This window comes from Manacus candei, unplaced genomic scaffold (genome assembly GCF_025592945.1).
Source record: "Manacus candei isolate 608988 ecotype Guabito, Panama unplaced genomic scaffold, ASM2559294v1 h1tg000043l, whole genome shotgun sequence".
In the NCBI taxonomy this organism is placed as follows: domain Eukaryota; kingdom Metazoa; phylum Chordata; class Aves; order Passeriformes; family Pipridae; genus Manacus; species Manacus candei.
Window position 1 is genome coordinate 6,036,714 of NW_026138091.1, and position 21,253 is coordinate 6,057,966.

The 21,253-nt window shown below is 36.9% G+C and overlaps 1 protein-coding gene across 1 annotated transcript in view; it reads left to right on the forward strand.

Annotated features, from left to right (window-relative positions):
• GRIP1 (glutamate receptor interacting protein 1) overlaps positions 1-21,253 on the forward strand; it is a 322,632-nt gene that overhangs the window by 77,147 nt on the left and 224,232 nt on the right. The window lies entirely within an intron of this gene.

Below are 21,253 nucleotides of genomic sequence, written 5' to 3' on the forward strand. Positions count from 1 at the left end.
CCTGCTAAATACAGTTATTGTTTGTAAATAACACCTGAATCTCACAGATTGGGAAAAATATTGATGTACAGTCTTGATTTCAAATGTTAACATGAAATTTTTATTGGATACCCTTTCTGGGTTTTTTTTTGGTCAGCTCTGATTTTTCTCTTTTATATTCTTTCCCAAAAAGAGCTGTATCTAAGAATCAGTATCTAAGGTCTAATATTCTAAATTTAATGTTGAACATTATATCTGGAAATCATTCAAGCCTTGAAGAAAGAGGACCTGAGACCTCTATGAAGCTGGCTGCCTGTGGGATACATCTCAGAAAGCAACAAAAATGTGGCTACCTTCTGGCTGGCAGGTGATGTCCTTCGAGCAGGATTGTGCTGGCTTCTTCACTGCCTCAGGTGGGTTTGGTGGCTGTGAGACCTTTGTGTGAGATGACCTATCCCCTGGGAGCAGCAGTTCTGCAGGAATATGAGTAAATGTTCTTATGTTGCTCTGACTTTATTCCCGTGGTAGTTCTGATGAGATTCATAAAGCTGCTTTGCTTCAATTTCATAATTAATACTCTGAGAAGAAGAAATTAAAAAACAGTAAAAGTTTCATTGTCTGATGTTTTCTGCTTGATCCATTATACTGATGTCTACATGGGTATTGATGTGTAAGTTGACAGGGCCTGTTCATTGTGCTGGGCAGGGAAGAAAATTGGGAACTGTATGTTTTTCAGACTTGGTTACTGCTGGCAGAAGCTATGTTTAATGGAGATTAGTTACTTTTGTGTTAGATTGATCAAAGTATTCCTGGACAGGATGGTTAACCAACAAGAGTAAAATTTTGTTTTCAGCCTGTTGGTAACTAATGTGGGTTTGCATGTTCCATCTCAGAAGTCTCTTGTTGTTGGTACACATGCTACACTTCACCGTAGAGGGCTTTGGCCTTTCCCACTGAAAGCTGCATATAAACCTGTATCGTGTAAGTTCTGATGGATTTGCGTCTTAATTCTTGGTAAGATGAGTGTTTGACTTTTGAGGGTGAACCTTCTGTATCCATTGTATTACAGTTTAATATACTTTTGCAAGTTAGTTTAATAGCTGAAGGTATTTCTGTAGTAAGCCATATGCTCCTGTTTTTCTTTTCTCTATCAGTGCCCCTGTCAGTTTTTGAGGTCAGAAGAGTCACAATTGACTCTTCTGTGCAGCTACTTGAATCTGCAAATGTTTGGTGTCATTCTCTTCTATCCAGTCCTGGTACACAGGACACCACTCACATGATTGAAAAGCTATCCAGATAATGCCGTCAGCCAATTCATTTGGTGTAAGCCAACTCTAAACATTTAATTTAGGTGAGCATTTTGCATCTGAACATTCTTTTTCTTGAATTATTCCTGAACAGCTCATAATCAAATCTTTTGACTTGATGCTTGAGGTCATATGTGGTCTTGCGGGCTGGGGGATGATCGTAAGGTTTCAGACCCCAGGCTCTGAAACCTGGACATTAATTCTGTTGTTCAGGTCATCACATCTTTAGCTTTTGCTTCAGACAGACTTCTTTATTCTTAACAGATCCTTAATCTGAAATCTCTGTCCCAAAATTCAAGATGCTTACAATATAATCCTTTTCCTGTTCTTAACCATCAAGAAAGTTGCAAAGTATTCCTTTTTTTAATTCCATCTCTTTTGGGGGTGTTGTTACATAAGCATCGAGGTCAGGATGGATGTGTCCAAGTGATAGAATTACAGTTAACAGGATGAAAAACAGCAAATCATGCCTGAAAGCTTGAAATAGTCTGCAGAAAGATGAAAAATTGCAGTATAACTTTCAAAAAAATATTTTTTCATATATATACCCTTTTTTTTCGCTGACAAGTTAATTCTTTCTGACAGACTTGGCAAGTGAGCAAGTGTCTCCAAGGCAGACACTGAAGCTGCTTCATGAATTCATGTTAGTTTCTCTGATATTGTTGCTCTGCTCAACTGGTATTTTTAGCTGTATTCACACCTTGGTTTAACATTTCTGTGACTGAGGATTATTTTTTTATATTTTTCATTATGTTACTGTTTCTCATTGTCATTGTTGTCACTTGAAGAAATGCTTGCAGGACCTAGGCTCCCTGGAAGGGAGCTCTCTGTCTTTGGGAATGCTTAGGCAAGAACCTTACTCTAAAACTCTGACCTCTTACGTTGCAATTTTATGATTTTTTTAAAAAAAGTTGGATTCTCTTCTTTAGAGATATGTAAAATATTCAAATTCCTAATAGAAAAAAATTATGTATTTCATTATATATTTACTTGGTTGATATTTATTTGGACTGTTTCGTCATGCAGTTTTGTTCACCAGGATATGGTTTTTGACTGAAAAGTTTTAAGTGGAAAGAGGTAAGGTCCTTCACTGACCTCTGCCTGTGTTCACTTCTGCCTTGTGCCTTTTACTGTTAGAGAGGTCTGGGAGGGTGCTCAGCAAAAAGCTAAAAGCACGGCAAAAATTTGTGTAAGATGGAAGTGCAGAATTTTTTTTTCCAGTGCCAACAGCACAGCACTATGTTTCTGGTAGACAGAAACCATCACCAGTATGCTAGTCCCCAGCTTCCTACTGTCTCCATTCTCTGCCATCCTCCGAAAAGTCCTGTAGCTGATTAACGGGTATAGTAATAGCGCAGCAGAGCATCATTGTCCTTTTCCTGAGATAGCAGGGGATAGAAATATTCTCCTGCTGTACATTAGACATGAAAAACAGGACAAAAATGTAAGAAAAAAGGGTAGGAAACAGAAAGGTTCATTGATTGAGAACCTGTGTTCAGATTCTTTTTAGGTGTTCAGCATTCAGATCTTTGTCAAAGCCAAATAATTAAAAAACGTTCCAAGTACCTGTCTCAGCAATGCATCGAGTTGGAAAGTTAAGCACTTCTTTATTTCTCTGAGATATGTCCAGAAATGACAGATGCCTGAAGATGATTATTGAATAGTTCATCCTCCACTGAGGAAGCTCAGACAGACCTAGCAATGGCTTCTCTGTTCTTGTGATAAGATGCGAGTCCTTACCTGGGGCTCTGTCTGGCACGGACCAGTGCTGCCCCACCACCCATGGCCTAGCCCAGTGCAGGTGATGCAACCTGCCCTCTTTGCTCATTGCAGTGAACACCACTCATGATGATGCTGTGAACGCCCTCCTGCTTTTATCTGGAGCTGTTCTTACAGAGCAAGAGCTGGGGAAGAAAAGAAAATTAACCTGCTTCAAAGATGACAGCAAAAACAACTTGAGAGATCTGCATTGGGCAGCCTTGATGGAGCTTTAGGAAGAAAAAAAATCTACTCAAGAGGATGTGGAAATGGGCCCTTCTTGCAAAGAGTAGGTTGAATCACATATGTCAGCTGCAGCAGCAACAGAGAAAAATAAGAGAAAATTAATTTAATATTGTAGGTTTCAATGTTCCTTCCAAAATAAGTACGGTCTAATGATAGAGAATGTCTTTTCAAGTGGCAGATGGCCACATTAAAGCTACAGCTGTGCCATCGTTTTTGAATTTCTATAATGCACACAAGAAGAGGGGACAGCTGCTTATAGCATGGATGCTAGACCCTCCTCAGAAGGCTTATTTTTAACCTGGATCTGGTCCCCGACTTCGTTCACAATGTGATGTCCTGGACAGCTCTCCCAGCTTGGCAAAAGGAGCGGTGCAGAGGTGGTTGGGACAGGGGCTATAGAGAGTTTTTGAGGAGACAGAAGGAAGAGCTGGGGGCTGCTTTCCCTGACTGTGACACTCTGGAGTCAGGAGACCTGGTTTAGCAGGAGTCAGGAGCTGCCGTCTTGTGCCAAGGCAATTTGGGGTGCTCAGCACATCTCCCAGTCCCTGCTGGGTTTTTGTTAGCATGCTTAACCTTTAACTTAAAAAGCACAGCTGCCTGTTAGCCTGCTTTGAAAGTTTGATAGTCTCATCACTGAAGGGATCAGAAGACTTTGAGCTGGAGATGCAGTTGTCTTGGGCTCTAAGCAGCTGTAATTGCTGTTTTAGAAGCAATGTTCTCTTCTAATGGTTACAGTTGTTGCCATATCTGGAATATTTACACAGATATTAGAATTGGGCTGTGTAAATTTAACTAACTCATAAAAAAAACAATCTTAACTTGTACTTCTTGCGTGTGTTCTACTTTGAGTTTTCTTTAGTAAAAAGATATATGCAAAAATAAAATTAAGGTAATAAGGAAAGGCAGAGGCTTTATCTTTTTAGGAAGGTGTATGTCAGTACAGAGTCGTGTGCGTGTGTGTATATACAAAAATCTGAGTATTAGGGTTAGGGGAAAATCCATACATGAGGCATGGTAGAAAGCAGAAATCAGAGGCAGTGGAGAGTATAGGAAGGCAGCAACATAATATGAAGAAAAGAGATGGGGGAGCTGGGGGTGAAGTGAGCAGGGAGGAAGAGCAGGTGCTGAAGGAGGTTGCCGAAATGCCGTTTGGAAAAACCTTCTTTCTTCTACAGAGGCAAGATAAGATGTTCACCAGCTCTTCTCAGTTCCTGCTGCGTTTCTGCTAGCATGTTTAACCTCTCCATGGGAAAGAAAAGCAGTTACTGAAAACAGTATATGCAACTACAGGAGTAAAACTGAGTTGGGAAGGGAGAAAAGATCTTTGGAGGATAAGGAAAAGATAAAGATGGCTGAGAAGGTTTGGAGAGTTGAAAGGAAGAAAGAAAAAAGGCAAGACTGCAAGAGAAGTCCTCTGTAGTCACGCAAAAGTCAAGTGGGATGAACAGCACAAAGCAGGACAGACAGACTTCATATATGAAAAGTTATACGAAGTTATTGGAGTGGCGACTAGAAAGACAACTGGAGACTATGATAATTCAAATAATTGTTTCTAACCATGATAAAAACACATTTTCCAGCACATACAGTTGCTGTTTGTACTTGAGTGTGTTTGTATCTAGTAGGATTACTTTTAGTGCTTTATTTTTTATAGCCTCTCTAAGTTTTTCTTGCCTTTTGAATACACCAAATGGGTAAGCATTTATTTTTATGTTATTCAGAACCTTTGTTATTTTCCATGCAAAAGAATTCGACCTGTTCTGGGTTGTTTAAAGATACCTTTCAGTGATTTTGAACTTGCAAGTGTTTGAAGTTATTAGAATAGCACTGCAGAATATAAAAACTGATGGATCAAGAATCTTATGTCTGAGAAATGAGAACAACAAACCCTCTGATGTATTTCCTACCTCTGCAATGCAGCACTCGCCACAAACACTTCTACCTGATGACACTTCTGGTTTTACCCTTAGAATATCTAGTTAGTAGTCTGTGCAGCATCTTGAAATTTTCTACCTTTAACTAATCCACGAAAGTTTTACAGCTCCTAATTTAATCCCACTACTGTTTTCTTATCTATTGTGGTCTAGTAACAAGTTTAGCCCAGACATGAGAACTCATAAATTAACAAAGATATATAATTGAAGTGTGTTAAATGCAGTGTTTAGAAGAGAAGTGGTATTAACGTAATCCCTTTCCTAAGTCGGTGTATCAGAATCCTCTCTTGCATTTCTCTTAAATACAGTATTTCATGGGATATGATTACATTTTTTCCCAGCAGCAATTATCTTGAGTTTCTTGTTTGCTAAGAAATAGACTTTGAAAATTAAGCAAGTTATTGGTATTACCCATTTTCAACATGCTTGTAAGCAAACTGATTTAATTAGAATGAACAGTGTAAAAAAGTTTTTCTTTTTGTCAGATGTATGAGTTTATTAGTGTATAAAATCTCAAAAAGCACCACACCCAACCAAACAGCATTTACAAAGACTACTGACTGTGTGCCTTGTTCTGTCAGTATCTAAATGTCGTGTTCAGATAGCGCATAAAAATGTTGTGACAATTTCTACTTTTCCCAGGAGATATATAATAACAAAAAATGCTACCCCTGAAACTTTGCACCTGCAAACAGTTGAAACAGAAATTTCTTTTCTATTCATGCTAGAGAGAACCTCTGTAAAACAACTTAGTGCTTCTCTCAGAGAACTGCGTTGTTCTTTTGTACCATTAGTTTAAGTTTTTTCTAACAGGATGCCAGTTGGTTTCGAAAAATAAAGCTTCCAGTAATGATGGCTAAAAAAGGTAAATAAGTATAAAATAATACATTTTTTTCTCCCGTTATATAGGATGGTTAACCTTTTTTTTTTTAACCATTAAATTATTACTGAGGTCATGTATACATTGTTTATATGTCTTTGGCTTGGATATGGGGAATTGAAAGAAAAATTACTCACTTCTAGTATATATAGTTTCATCCTAGGTTTTTGAATTTTTATTTATATTGCACATGCATTCGCTCTTGTTTCCTAGGTAACAACGTGTTTTACAAACTCAAATTTTTAGTATGGTAAAAGTAAGAAAAACCATTTTAGATAAGTATGGTACTATCAAAATCTTACTAAATCTTAAGCTTTTAAAATCTAGATTTCTTATTTCAATAAAAGGTCTGTGTGTGCATGTCCTTACATACACGTACATAGGTTCTGGATTATATAGGTGTATATACTTGCTTAACTTTAAATTGTAGCAGAATTGTTAATTTATTTTATGTTAAACCTACTAACACTAAGTTTAAAAATCTGTCTTTATTCTCTTTGGGTAATATGTATATATCCTTATTTTATATAACTGAGTCACCAAAAATAATAAGAATTACTGTAAAAGGAAACATATATATACATTTATATAAATAGATGTTTATATTCAGGTTGAGAATTCAGGCTTCACAGCAAGGGAGCATTCTATTGTTTTCTGCATATATGAATATAAGAATTTTTTTTTTTGCCTGCCTATGAGATGCATCTAAAGAACTTTCTTCACAGAGTTTGAGAACTGTGCTGGGCTATTCATTGAACTATAATGTTGAAAGACTTACAGGTTTCGTTGGAGGAAGGGCAATCCTACCTTTTAAAAGATTTATGAAAAAACAAACTGCTGGCCAATACTTCGGTTAGCCACGATTTTTTCTTACACAAAATATGTCAAAAATTATAGAATACATGCAAGCAGTATTTATTCTTTTAAGCTGACAAAATCAGTCACATTAAATAATTGCTATTACCATGATTTCTCCTGCCACTAGTGGATTAATGTAAGCAGTTCCAAGCAAGCTCTTTCATTTATCAACAGCTTTTTTATAGTGAGGATAAAGCATTATGTCTGCACCTTAACGGAAATCTGTGTTGGTCCAAAGTTTAAAAAAGCATTTTTATTTTGCATCTGAACATTCAAAATGATATTCAGGTGAGAGAGGATGTTACAGAATTTTGACCTTATAATAAATTTAGTTCTTTTATTAAAAGGTATCATCTTAAGGTTTAGTTCTCCTCTGTGGACTGCATACATCACCAGTGGTCACTAAACTGTGAGATACAGAAAATGGGGCTGTATGATCATACTTCCAGTGTAAAACTAGTTTTAGAAAGTTATAGGTGATCAGCTGAGGCATCTTTTTTCCTGCCTTGAATATTTTTGGAAGATCCACAGGTAAATTCCCTGTGCAATATAACTGATCTCTCTTTGTCTTTTATGCTTCGAAGGCCTTGAAAGTTAAAAAGAGATTTTAAAGTGATTGTGCACCACGTATTCCTTTCTCACTATAGACTGTCAGCCCAGCACTCAGTGGAGGTTCCAACTTTGGCTATCAGCAAAGTGCCTGAGAGCCTCTCTGGGAATTGCAGAGGGGATAAGGAAGTATTTGAAAATGTTATTTTATATGCTGACTTTTGTAACATACTCCACTATCATTTTCCCCCTAATTGTCCATGTCGTCTGGTATCTAAAATTAATTTTTGAGTTTTATTGGTGTCAAATTTCTTAGTATTTAATATTGTATATTTGTTTATATTTGTAACCTGTTAGCTAAAATGAATGTGGCACTCTTCACATAAAGAGAAGAAAACATATATTCTGTCTGAATATTTATTAGTGCCTTTCAGTCTTGAGGATTGCAGAAAAAAATAGCTGGAATGAACCTCTGGAGATTGTACAGCTGCTCTCTTAGCCCAAGGCACTCTCTTTGTTATTCCTCACAGACCCTGTAGAAGAACTATAGAATAACTGAGGTAGAAAGGAAGTTCTGGAGGTTGTCTGTTCCAGCCTGCTGTTCAAGGCAGGGCCACCTTTGAAGTTGGGTCAGGTTACTCAGGACCCCTATGCAGCTGAATTTTGAATAACTCCAAGGATGATAAGTCTTCTCTGAGAAACATGCTCCGAAGTTCTACTACTTTTACCATGATTTTTTTCTCCCTTCTATCTAATTGGAATAAGTGGAGTTTTGCTTTCTGCAGCTTGTGTCTGTTGCCTTTTGTCCTTCCACAGTGAACCTCTGAGAAGAGCCTGACTTGCTCTTCTCCGTAATCTTGAAAACAGCGCTTAGATTTCCCTTAATCTTTTTTTCTGAAGATTAGAAACTAAACAGACTTGAGCCCCTCAGCCTCTTTCCATACACTGCCTGCTCCACCCCTTGATCATTGTTGTGGCCCTCCATGGGGCTGGCTCTGTGTAGTATGTCTCTATCCTTTTCTCTGCTGGAGTGCTCCAGATGGGACTAAATGCTGCAGTGGTCTCACAAGTGCTGAATTGTGGAGAAGGATCACATCACTTTATCTGCTGTCTGTGTTGTTTCTGATTCAGCTCGGTATGAAGTTGGTCTTCATTTCTACAGGGATGCACTGCAGGCTGATGTACAACGTGTTGTCAGACAGGACCCCTCAGTCCTTTTCAGTAGAGCTGCTTTCCTTTCCAGCTGGTGTCTGGATTGTAGATTTTGGTATTTGTTTTAGTTGAATTTCTTGGGATTTCTGTCAGACCATCCCACACTTCACTGCCCACATTGCCAAATGTTTTATCTTATGTTCCACCTGAGTCTTCCAGATATCCCTGTAGAAAATGGAAAATAGATTTTCTTTCTTTTTCATGGTCATTGACGTTTCTGTACTGTTTATTCTGTTTCCACCTCAGTGTTCTCTTTTGTTTCTTATTCATATTAAATTGTACAGATCTTTAATCCATGCACACTTTTTTTGGAACATCCTATTGAGACCTTACCAGTGTAGAAGAGAGCAAAGAAATACCTTTGTGTCTGCTATAATGCTGTTAGAGATATCTGTATGTTTACATAGTTTACCATAGTAAATGTTATGGAGCTGGGTTCAACTGATGATTGTGATCACCAGATGCTTTTCAGGCTAATACCTACCTAATCACTTGTTCTTCATCCTCAGTTTATATAGTTGCATACTCCTGCTTATTGGAATATCTTGCATTTCTCCCTATTGAAAGTCATCTTGTTTCTTTCAGATGATTACTTCAGTCTGTTTATTTTCTATTCTAATCTGCTCATCCAGAGTGCTTGCAGTCGGTCTAAGATTGGTGATGTCTTGGGATTTATTCATGACCTAGATAGATAAAAGTGGAAATTGCACATAAAGGATTGCATATGCATAATGTATAGAAGGTAAAATACTGAACAACAGTGGATCCAAAAAGTTCCAAATTATTTGCTTTTCTGTTTGGATTCAGTATAGCTTTCCAGTCAGTTTTGCATTCACCCTGAGACAGGCAAACTTTATTTAAGAGTGATATATGTTACATACATGAGAGAATAATTAGTTAGCACATATGATATCTGTTATGTTCTTGTTGTCTCCATGGTTTGCTGTCTTGCTGCTAATTGAACATGATTTAATTGTGAGAAATCCAGGTTGGCTGTTTGGTTTTTTTTTTCCTCTGGTGTTATTTCTTGGTTTATTGTTTAACTGTTCTGTTTAATTTTTTAATGCCATTATTTCCTTGAGTGAAAGTTTAATACCAACCATGTAAAGATCTTCCTGTCCCTCCCTCCCTCTGCTTTAAGATTGAAGTTTGCTTTTTCTAGTCTTGTATCTCCATGAGTTCTCAAAGATGACAACTAGTGACTTTGAGACTGTAGAATTATCACAAACCAAGCCATAGTGTCTCCAGTTACAATACTGAGGAAAGTCTGCCTCATGCATATGTAGTGGAACTGCCAGCAGTTGCTGAGATTTTGTCCAGCAGTCACATGTCTTAGATAAAAATGCTGTGGACTCATTAAATAATCACAAATGACTGGTCCTTAATTTTAGATCCAGTTTGAAACTACTGGAAGAGGCTGGCTCATATTAGCCATAGTAGTGACTGAGAAAAAGAAATTAATTCTCTTTGTGCTTAATGGATATTGATATGCCCGTTAAAAATAAATACACATGAGTTTGGAAGAAGGTCTGCATGTGGCTTGAATATTGCATTTCCTCACTTGTGGTCAGGTCATTAGCATAATTTAAACATTGTTCTGCATAAATTTTTAAGCGAATGTACCCAGGCATTAGCATAGCCCCATTTCTACGCTACCCCCTGCAACTCTGTGCTGCCAATTTAATATCGTTTCAAGTACTGTGACTTTATCTGCTGGAACATTCACTATCTACTAATTTGGTGTGAGTGTAAAAAAAACCCCTTGAAAATGTTTTTGTTTGGTGAATAATTAATTGTCAACCCATATATAACTTCTGGAGTTGGTGATATTGTGGTATTTGGCCCTTTGAGCTCAGACTGCCCTTTCAGGGGCAAAAGAGTGTGGATAAATGAGAAATGGAAAGAGGCTTGGTAGGATGAGGTAGTGGTGAAACCATATGCATTATTTCATGGTTTCAAGGTACTGTTACCCATTGGGACTCTGAATCGCTGTGATCATAGAATAATTTGGGTTGAAAGGGGCCATCTAGTCCACCCCCTGTCCTGGCATGGGCAGGAACAACTTCAGCTAGAACAGGTTGCGCAGAGCCCTGTCCAGCCTGACTTTGAATGTTTCCAGGGATGGGACATCTACCACCTCTCTGAGCAGTCTGTGCCAATGTTTTACCACCTTCTTGTAAAAAACTTCTTCCTTATATCTAATCTAAATCGACCCTCTTTTAATTTAAAACTATTACCCCTTGTCCTATTGCAGCAGGCTCTGCTAAGGAATCTATCTACATCTTTCGTATAGGTTCCCTTTAAATAGTGAAAGGCAGCAATAAGGTCTTCCCAGAGATGGTTGGCTCAAAGTCAGCATTGCTCTGCCCACTGTGAAAAGATATTCCTAATATCTCAGTCCTGAGATGATATGTCACAGAAATATGGAATGTTTTCTCACCTTGTATTTTGTGAATGGGTGTGTATTTTGCTTTCCTTGTGTTTTTCTCCTCCCACTGTTTAGAAAAAAAGGATTATTTGGAATGGTAGCTCACTTCATAGGTTAGCTTCTCGTTGTGGAAAGATGGAAAGATTCTGAACTTGATAAGCTGAACAATATTGCCAATATAGGATTTCAAAATATTGTAGATACAAGTGGGAAAACTAAGGGGGAGGCTAAATGCAAGGAGTTGGTAGGGAAGGGCTTGACTTGTTTAGCATTTTGTCTTTTGACTCGAAGAATGTCTTTAAATTACATTTTCAAGATTGTCTCTTAAATTTTGTCTGCTTTAAACTTGTACTTGAACTAGAAGTTGAAATTCTCATTTACTTTAGTCCAGAAGCTAGTTTTAAAGCAGCTTATGAAATATTAATAGGCACACAATGCCTTCAATAATGCAGTTTTCAGAAACATTGCTACCAAGTTAATATTCAGTATCACATTTTCCCTTTCACTTCTTGGAAGTGGCATCAGAAAGGATCCTGGGAATATTGACTGCATTGGCAGATAGGACCCGTCTCATTAAATTGAATTTAAATACTTGCTTGATAAGCTTAAATGCGATTAATAATTTTTTATCTTTCACTCAAGAGGTTATTGAATACACCAGGTAAAATAAAAGACATAAATGTTCATAAATCATTAATGTGTCCCCATCATTATAGTACTTGATTTTAGGCCAACTAGTGTACACACTATTAAGGAGTATAGACTAGTCTTCCTAAACCAGACAAGTAGACTTTTTCCAAAATTAGCAACAGAAATTCTTCCATTGCTATGTTCATTTTGCAGAAAAAATGGCACTGTGACAGTCATCAATTCTGTAACAAAGATACATTTTATTAAAGGATTGACATATTTTAAAGCCAGATGTGCAAGTTGTTTTTTCTCCTCCAGCTCTTGCTTTGGTTTTACTGTTACCTACCAGGTCTCAGATTTTGGACTCTTTGTTTATGACTACTAGTTGATGACATCAAGAACATAACCTGCAAAAGAAAGGGTCATCCCCCACCTGCCCTTTCTTGCCTGCTATTTCCTTTCTGTTGTTATAAAGTAACCGCTAAAACTTGAAATCAGAATTGACAAAAAAACCTCTTTCTAAGACATGGAATCACTGAATGTTTTGGGTTGAAAGAGACCTTAAAGATCATCTAGATCCAACTGCCCCACCATGGGTAGGCATATCACCCACTAGATCAGGTCCCTCAGAGCCTCATCCAGCCTAACCTTGAACGTTTCCAGGGTGGGGCATCAACTTAAGGTGATGAAAGTTTTTCCCACTGGCCTCAGTAGATGCCAGTATTCAAAGAACTTGTTTTTAAAGGTAACAGTAACCAAATTAACATAGTGACCAAGAGAGAGTCTAGTCCAAGTATTTTGCATTTTATATCTGAAATCAAACCATGGTCAACTTAGAAGGAAGCCATGACTGTGGGAATATAAGCCAGTAGGGTCAATGTGCTGGGCAGCAGCCTTACTCTTTTCAAATAGGCTTCTCTACATGAGAATAGAGGCAGGAGCGAAAGAAGGTGTGAGAGAGAGACTGTTTCCAGACATGGGTGGGAAGGAGCTTGATTTTATTCTTTGCAGTCTTTCTGATCTCAGAATAGCTCTATACCCAGTGGGGTATCAGTTACTGGGATATGTGTTGGGGGTGAAGATGGTGGATCTTTTAGAAGGAAATCATTTGGGACAAAGAACCAGAACATTCTTAGGAGCAACTAAGCAGTATTTTAAATTAACTTTTGTTTGCTTTTTATTTTCTTTTTTCTTGAAATATGCAAAATGCTTATTTTTCAACTTCTTTGTTTGAGTACAGTAGTTTAAAACTCTAGAGATCTTAAGTTCTTTTCAGAGTTTTATGATTCTTATTCAGTTAGTCTTATGTGGCAATTAGACTGAAATAAATTTTTATTCTTTGAAAAAAAAGAAGTGCTCTAATGTATTCAATAACTTTTAAAGTCGTAATGAGTTATTTTGTCTTGTAAATTAACGGGGGTTTTTTTAGTTAACTAAATCATTAAAAAAGTATACAGTTGTATATATTTGGTTGTTTTGTATAGTGACTCTGGTGTATTATCAAATGCAATAGGAGTATCAGAGAACAATAGCTATCCCTTGAGTAAACAGCGCTGGAATTTTTTCTTTAGTTTTCCCTTTAAAATACACATCAGAGTAGACTCAGCCCACATGAAAAAATCTGATGAGCAGAATTTTACATCTGTGTTCTGTAACAGTTAATCATCCCTTCACACAAGGCCATATATTACCCGACTTCATAAACAGAAAACATCTTGTGGTTTGGACAGTGTATTAGAATCTCTGCAAAAATAGTGTGTGGGCTTACTTTTTGTGTTTTGGCACTAAAAATAATTCTAGGACTAGTACATGTAAAGAAAATTATCTTTAGCTTCTATATTATTTCAGCATTTTTAATTTCAAAACTGAATTCTTCATGACAATTCGGACACGTGGTTCATTAATGCAATTCTAGTGACTCTTACTGATGATGCAGTTTGTAAAGTTATTTCAAGGTGAAATTAGAGTAAATGTGGCCTAACTTAGCAGTTCTGCAAAATTTGTAACAAAGTGACTAGCAAATTAAGTGACTTCATCCATCTGTGAAATATTTCAAGGTCACATTTTTATTGGCTACAAGATTTCTAACTAAAAAGACAGAGGATGACAGTACTTACAGTTTGATAATGTTTGCTTACTTAGCGTGAAATGAAATTTAACAGTGCAGCATGCCTACATTTGTAAATTTATTGTGGTTGTTTAGACTTCTTGGAAAGTGAAATGCCAAGCTATCACTTTCAGCTTCCGGAATGTGATCTTTAGGTCCAACAGAAAAGTTCACTTTGTAAAATTTTCTTCTTTAAATGAGTGTGACATTAATTTTTTTTAAAATATATTTCTTAAGTAAAACAAAACTTGTGGCACAACTGCATCTGAAGTTAGGATATGACAATACCAGCGCAGCTGGGAGCATCTAATGCAGCAACTGCTCCTTATCATAGTGCTTGCTACCACCAGGCATCATGTTCAGCTCAGGGGGACAGTGTGTGAGGTTAAGCTCTTAAAAGATTTCTAGATTGAGATCCTATATTATAGCAGTATGAAAAGGATGTCATCTCCACCTGAATAGGTAGGGCATGAGTAATTTACAGCCAAACAACTTCAAAAGTAGAGATTAGGATGGTCAGTTGTTAATACTTGCAACACCTTTTTTTAAGGGGTTAAACTCAGACCTAAGGTGGTGTTTGTTTTTTTTTTTTTTTGTGGTTTTGGTTTGGTTGTTTGGTTTTTTTTGGTTTTTGTTTTTGTTTGGTTTGTTTGTCTTTGTTTTGTTTTGGTTGTTTGTTTTTGTTTTGTTTTGGGTTTTGGGTGTGTGGTTTTTTTGTTTGTTTAGGTTTTTTTTTCTTTTTTTTAAGGAGAAAGAAAAATTGCAAATTCCAAAATAATTTATTAAAGAATTTTAATTGTCAGTCAATACCATGTGATATTCTGCACAATATGGTATAAAATCAGGGAGAATACAGGAGTGTGTCTACAGAGTTGGTTTAGTGCTTCTGAGCAAAATACTAATGGTTGACTAATCAAAATACCAATAATTATCAAGTTAGTTTGTAAAATACAGATCTGTCTGAATTTGCACCTTTTAGAATTAGATGTATTCTGGGCATGTAAAAGACCAAAGAAATTTCTCACCTGAGATATCTGCAATAGTTACAAAACCCTTTAGGAAAGTAAAGTTGGCTGCGTCGGTTTTGCACACTGACTGATAATAATTTATCTGGTATGGTGTAAAATTCCCTTAATGTTTTCTTTTATCATTTGGTTAGTATTGATGAAAACTGAGTCCTCTGAATATCTTGGTCTCTTGAATCTTGAAGTGACTAATTATGAACTCTGCCACTTCACGTATGCATTAGGGGATAAGGAACTTGGTCTTTGAGCAGTATATTCATTTTCTGTGGCTTTTATAATCAATGAAGAGGAATGCTATGTATTTCTTGCTATTCACATTTTTCCTGAGGTGTCCAAATACATCATAGGGTGCAAAAACTCCAGGAGTTGCAGTAGCAGATTCCTGCATCATAACCTATAGATCAAGAAAGAAACAATACCTGAGGATATGGATCTGACTGAAGATAACAGGGCAGAGAGTGTGAGGATGGAAATGTGTGTTAAAAAGTGTGTTAAAGTGGACACGTTAGAGTTGACTTCCTGAGAACAGCTTGACAAGCATTTGTATTTACCATCGATGAAGAGGGCCACAGGAGAGGAATGAAGTAAATCCTGAAGTACAAAGCATCATCAAAGAGAAGTTTGAAAAATAGGACTATTTTGTCTCTGCTAAGTGCCACAGAATGTAAGTTCCAAATAATCTTTCATTTGAGAACCACCAGCTATCAAAGAGAAGAAACCTCAATTATCCTGCTGCTTCTGAAATGTATACTGAGGTCAAGGATCTCATAGCCTTTACAAACAAAACCAGAATTATTTGTTGTACCCTGTATTATTACCTTATAAAGGGTACAACACTGAACAAATGATTACTTTATATTTAGTCCCACAATTTTATGTGGCAAAAATGTTACTGTAAGAATGAATTTACAACAGAAAATGTCAAACCTTATATCAGAAATGAATGAGTTTCAGAAGCCCAGGATGTAATGGTTTTTTTCCCCCTTTAGTTTGCCTCTTAACGTTCAAATGCAGGAATGCTGCTCTCAAGGAGGAGGACTAGCAGACAGTTTTGAAGTCTGTGTATTTCCTTTGTCTGTATTTCCTTTGTTAACCTCTTAGCAGTAGCATAAAGCAGATTTTCTCTCTCATTTTTTTGTTTTGGTTTTTTTTTTGGATGTTTTTTTCCCCCTGGATGGAAGAAGGTGGGCTTGAACTAGGAAAGAAGTTACAAACTGAATGGCAGAACCTGCTCTGTGCCCTTGGAATGGGGGACAGAAGATAAGTCAAACCTCATACATAGAGGTCTCAGAAGCTCTCATTTCCCATACTGCTGTTGGAGTGAGGGAAATGAGGTACCACACTAATGTTCAGTGGGCCATGCTATTGAGAGCTTGTGGATGGAAACCTGGATCCTTCGGTTCTGTGGACATGTACTTGTGTCTCATTACTGTGAGGTTACATGTGAAGCTGTCCTCTTGCCCTTCAAGTCCATGTTCTTTTTGCTTTGTATGCTTTACAGTTTCAGATTCTGCAAGGACAACAGGAATTACTTAAAACGGGATGTAGAGGGTATTGAGAGAGAGGAGAAGGGTTAATGCATCTGAAAAACTGGATTCTTCATTGCCATCATGTTGGCCTGTGCCTCTGGGGCAGTGGACTCCAGATGGATGGTTTCATTTGCATATATATTTACATAGTCTTTTATTGTAAATTCATGTGATCATAATGAGGAATTTATCTGTAGTTGTCTTCTCTTGATGGTTAAGCAGAACTTTCTTCTTGTCAGAACTCACCTGCAATAAAATCTTTCTAATTATCCATTATAACTTGACCCTGATAAAATATACAGGGGTCAGGATACGAATCACTTTCTGAATGCCTGTATTTTTTTCCCAGAGGGGCTTCTCCATTGCTCTGCTTTTCTAGTTACCTTCAGATTTTTTATATTTTTCTCTTCAGATTTCTTTCCCATTGTTGCCCATTGTTTACTTCTAACTGCTCCTTCAGTTTATTAAACAAATTACAGAAGTTTCTTGTTGAAATAATTTGTTCACCAGAGAAATGCAGAATATATGACTGATGGATGTTTTCAATAATGAAATGTAACAAGGTTTTCACTGCTCTTTACAACTGAATATTGGTAAGAGAAGAGGTAAAACACCCACCATGGTGCTGCTGGGAAGTACAGATGTTCCTCTGCACCAGAGGGTTTCTAAATCTAGATCTTTCATATAGTATCACTGATACAGAGAATTGGTATTAGACAGAAGATAGAAAGGAGGATTTATATAAAATGGCATGTGGAGGTTGCTCCGTTCTTGTGTTCTGTATCATGTTGGACCTTTGTGTTTTATGATGAAACCTCTTTAAGCCCATGGAAGTAGGATGAGATAGTCTATAGCAATGTGTGTAGAGCTCACTGCTCAGTGAGTCTGTGGCCATGGATGGGCAAAGGATAAGGGTGCATTTGTGGGAGGATGAGCAGGCTCCTTATCCACAACTGTTTTTGCTGATCTCATGAGGTAAAAGAAAGTAAATCCATTTAACATCACATAGTAAAAAGTTTCTTGCATGAACTCTTACACGGAAAGAGATGTTTAGTGATGGATTCTCCTGTGATCTACCTTAAATCTCACACATCATATTCAGGTCTTCCACTGTCAATTAACTGTGAAATCCCACCTACTGTAACTTTGTTTGATGGTGCACTATAGCTCTTGAGGTCTGTGATCTGCAGCTTGAGAAAATATTTTGATGCTTTTGTGTAAGAACTTAATTTAATGTATTTGCTAGGTATTTTCGTTCTGGTGAGCTGTAATTTCATTAATTAATTATTCATTCTCTCCAGTGCTCTGTGTACACTTTAATAATGGTTAGAATTGAAATAAGCAGTTGTTGAGGAATTGAAAGTTAGGGAAATATAATGTTTTTTTATTCAGTGAGTAGTAAAAACCATATCCATATTCTAAACTACTTCTTTATGTGTATTTTGTAGTTGATTTGAGATATACTTTGTGCATAAAACAGACACAGTATGCAGTATCTTGGTAGTGTTCCCGCTAGCCATTTGCTACATTTCTTTAGAAAGATGAAAACACCTTTAATTCAGACTTCACAAAGAACTGTGTTCTAGTTTTAGTATTTTAAAATATCAGCCTACTGCTTCAACCCTGAAGGGGTTTTACATATGGTTAGAGTAGTACTCTGGTTAGGTTTTCTTGCAGAATTATTATTGATGCCACAAAACATTAAGCAAATTCAAACTTCTTTTGTGCATAATTTTACTTGAGCTGTATTTCCTTGGTGGTGGTAAAGTTAGCATTTGTTAATGCATATTTTTATATTCTAATTAGTCACTTAAAACCAAATAGGCTAAAGAGACAAGAAAAAAATAGAATGTATGCAAATGGCTTTAGCTGAATTGAAGAGGGGAAAAAAGTGTCTTTTCCCCTGAAGCATACATTCTGCATGAAATTCAACTTGACAAGTGACCCTTTCAAAGCAGTGCTACAAAGATTTCTCGGCATTCTCCATATATGAGAGAGGCAGCATTCTTATATTGAACACAGAAGCAGCCCTCCAGTTCTCTCTAAATGAAAGTAGCCTCGTCCTCTGTCCTTTGTGTTCTCATCCCCTGTGTTGGCATTCACATTTACGTGCACATTTTTATGTGAGAAAATGTTGCAAAAAGCAAAACCATTGGAAATGTTAATACAAAATAACATATATGATAAAATACAGTCAAAAACTCGAAGTATTGAAAATATGTGTTCACTTGTAAAAAGAAAAAAAGGAAAAAGAAGAAATATTTACCAGTTAATTTAATTTACAACTAGGTGATGCAAAAGCTGAACTCCAACTCTCTAGTCTTGCATTCTTTAATTTGAGAGCAGAAGAAAACAGTGGTCTGTGATTCTGTGTGAGCAGTGAATAACAAGAATGTATGACTCGTGACAGCAATAGTAATACATTAAAATCAGAGTATCAGATGTTAAAAATAACAGTAGTGGATAACCAGTATTTTATCACCATCCAGTTCTCATGCAGCAGTATTCTAAAGATAGTGTACTGATTATCTGCATTTATTTCTATTGTCAGATGGGAGAGATGTGCAGTCTAATATTTAGTATGTCCCATGCCTTCGATGGTTTTCCCAGCTGTATTTAGGAAGAGAACAGAACGTGTTCAGAAGCTGGCCTGACAGAGTGGTTTCGGGTGGGGCACCTCTGGGGGATGGTAGGCTGCTGCTAGTTACACCTCACACACAATATTGACTATGTACACAGAACTGCTTCTTCATGTATAGAGCATAAGTTCTCATAGTACTTAATAGATTGTAAATTACAGGCATTTGATAATTTTCAAATCGATAGGCTCACATTTTACACCAAGATATTTAGGGCAAATTTTGGATGGAAAATTGCAGCCTTAACAGGAGCAATTATGGCATGTGAACAAACATTTCTTGAAAAACTAGAAGGTCAGGCAAGATGATACTGTAAGACAAATAAGGGGAACGGCTCCTTTGTTAATTATTGCTGGTTTACAAAAACAATGACGGTGGATTATCAAAGACATCCCTTAGTTGAAAGAGAACCAGAGAAGAAACCATCTGTTCTTCCCTTTTGAGGTTTGCTGTACCTTTATGCTTAGGGGCTGAGGAAGGTGGGAAAAGAACTCTTTCCTTTATTAGGCCAACCTTCAAGAACTGTTCATATTAATCTTAATTTTTGTATTGTGCATGTGTAGTTTTGTGGGTTTTTTTCCACGCGAGTAACGTGATGCAGGTAGATCTCTGTGGCTGCCATTGTGTTCTCTCGTATATGGTTGCCTCCCAGCGAGGGACATTCCTTCCCCCGGAAGAAGACTTTTAAGGGCTGCCCAGAAAAGCAGAGGCAGATATAGGAGGGTTTGTCTGTCTAAAATGTTTTTCTTTTAAATGCTGAAACACGCTGATGAACAGGATGCAGAATACCTACTCAGAACTGTTAATATTTGGTGCAGGTTCCATTCTGTATTTATGATACAAAACATTAGGGAGGCTTGCTTCAGACACAGGCTTTAGTTTCAAAGCATCATTTTTGCAAGCCCACTCAAATGGAAATACATGTTAAATATTTACTGCCTTAGTGGCTTATCCTTGGATACCAAATCATTTTTCCTACTACTTTCCCCAAATACTGGATAAAGTACTGTAGAAAATAAGTATGTCGCTTGTGAAAGTTTACCTTGATAACTGCATAGCTAATTTTGTGCAAATAAAATGTTAAATGCAGATATTTTGCATGGTGAGAGACCTAATCTTTGCTATGAGTATAAAGACAAGTTAAAACTTAAATGCTGACATCTCTCTTCTAGAAAATTATCCGTGGCTGCAAAAGCATTTATACTTCAGCTCAACTTTTCGAAAAAGACAGTGTCTTTAATTATTTGTGTTTTATTACTGCTATGAAATCTTTTCCAGTAAGTCACTGTCCTGAGACAGATCGAGTTTGATGGAGCTTCTCCTTAACTTAAACGAATTAGTTATCAAAATGGAGAATGTAAATATTATCTAATTGGTGTCATTTGGCAAAATTTTTGTGATGCAAGTCATACTGGAGACAGCATGACAATCCTTACATCTTCTAAAGAGTCTCCTTGAAAATGGCAATAGAACGCTTGCTTTGATTGGACTGGGGAGAAAGGACAAGTCGAAGAGCTTGAGACGTATTTAACTGCAACTTTCTGTTGTGGCATTATAACACCAGAAAATTGATTCTCCAAATTTTGGTTCGGAGAGAGTTTCAGAGTATCAACCAACAGTTGATATAACCCTAATTTTTTGCCCTCTGGGCATAATTATCTTATTCTATTTGTCAGGGATGAAACTCATTATCATCTCTGATGTTTTGCATTTTAAAAATTTGAAAGCCAGTGTTTGTTTCTTTCTCTGCTCCTCCTGTGAAATCGATATACCTTTCTGAAATTGCCATATGTGTCTGCTTTTTTTTATTCCTTTTCAAGCAAGAACTATGTTCATTTCCATGAAGGAATGAGTTGTTCGTCACAAGAAGCTGCAGAAGGGTGAATCAAGGAGCAATGGGGAAATCAGTAGTTTAGCTGTTTTTTTTTTCTTTTTTTCTAACTACAGTAAACTGTGTTTATGAAACTGAGTTCTCTGTGTATGCCTTTGAAAGTAGGACTGTGATAAAATATTTACAGGTATGGCATGAGGAATAGCTAATGAATGTCTCCAGTACTTTCAGCAAAGCTGTAGAGGTAGTGTGTAATGCATATGAAACAACTTTTGTTCAGAAATCTTTCTAGTATAGTGAAACACTTAATAGTCTGACTCATATAATGTATAACAACGTCC